Source organism: Sinocyclocheilus grahami, unplaced genomic scaffold, assembly GCF_001515645.1.
Source record: "Sinocyclocheilus grahami isolate Dianchi unplaced genomic scaffold, SAMN03320097.WGS_v1.1 scaffold16325.1, whole genome shotgun sequence".
NCBI classification, from domain to species: Eukaryota; Metazoa; Chordata; class Actinopteri; order Cypriniformes; family Cyprinidae; genus Sinocyclocheilus; species Sinocyclocheilus grahami.
The window spans coordinates 3,844-4,973 of record NW_015516096.1 but is presented as its reverse complement, the minus strand read 5'-3'; the positions used below and the strand labels follow the sequence as shown (position 1 = coordinate 4,973).

General features: G+C 36.5%; 1 long non-coding RNA gene across 1 annotated transcript; it reads right to left on the bottom strand.

Moving 5' to 3' along the window:
* Positions 1-713, bottom strand: LOC107579294 (uncharacterized). The gene is made up of 3 exons (XR_001608457.1): positions 656-713; positions 405-518; positions 1-61 (listed from the first exon to the last, which is right to left on the bottom strand). It is a non-coding gene; the product is annotated as an uncharacterized lncRNA (long non-coding RNA).
* Between the last annotated feature and the right edge of the window lie 417 nt (positions 714-1,130).

Here is a 1,130-nt window from a genome sequence, read left to right as displayed (position 1 = left end):
TGGTGGTGGTGGTGGTGGTGCCGCCGACCACCAAAGAAGTCATCATTAAATGGATCTCCACCTAAGAATGTAGCATTTATAGACCTTATGTAGCTCTGCCCCTTTTCAATACTGTGCTTGTTGTCTTCTGGATTGTATTTCCACAGCAGGAAGGTAAAATCTTACAGATTTATAAATGAAGTGAACCACTCATTGTAAAATCTTCCCGGTCTACTGACATTTGTTATGACATCCACTTCAAACATTACAATGCTCATGATAAACATAGTTAACTCTACTATAACTAATCCAATTCACCAGCTAATTACTCTGCAAAAGCGATGTTACAGAAATATACAAATCTACCGGAATCTAATTTGACAATGAATGCAAAACAAAAAACACTGAGGTAAATACAAACTCACCAAAGAAGTCTGCAAATGGATCTTGTCCACCAAAGAATTCCCTGAAGACATCCTCTGGATTGCGGAATGTGAATCCTCCAAAGTGGTCATTATTAAAGTGTCCTCTTCCTCCTCCTGTCCAAATGATGAAAAAAGTGACAGGTTTAAACATAACATAGACATATTATTTATATACATATATTTATTCCAAATTAGGGATTAATTAGGGCCAAACACCATATTATTAAAATTTACTGTAGGATGTAATATACCTCCCCCTGGAGTTAAGCCTTCTTTTCCATATCGATCGTATACGTTCCTTTTGTTTGCTGAAAAAGAGTAAACCGAGAGTTAAGCAACTATATTTTGGTAATGAACTCATAGTAAAGACCATATAGATTTGATGCACAGCAACTGTCAAAAATCTAGTAATAATCTATATTATTCATGCCCCAGCCCTGAATCACACCTTAAAGGCACCAGACACAGTGCCAGTACCAGTACCATCAGTCATTAATCATTTTTTGGAATTTGAAAAAAAGGCCATCATAAAGAGCGACGGCAACAACCTCTCCTTATGAAGGAGCGTCTCAAAAGTGCAGTCTGTACAAGGCTGATAAGGCTTTGTTTAGCATGCAGTGAGAGTATGAATAATCAGCTGTGACACATTTGGCTAAATAAAAACAAAAAACAGCTTTTACAGTATATTCAGAATCTACAGCTCCATTGATATAGCACATTTAAAAA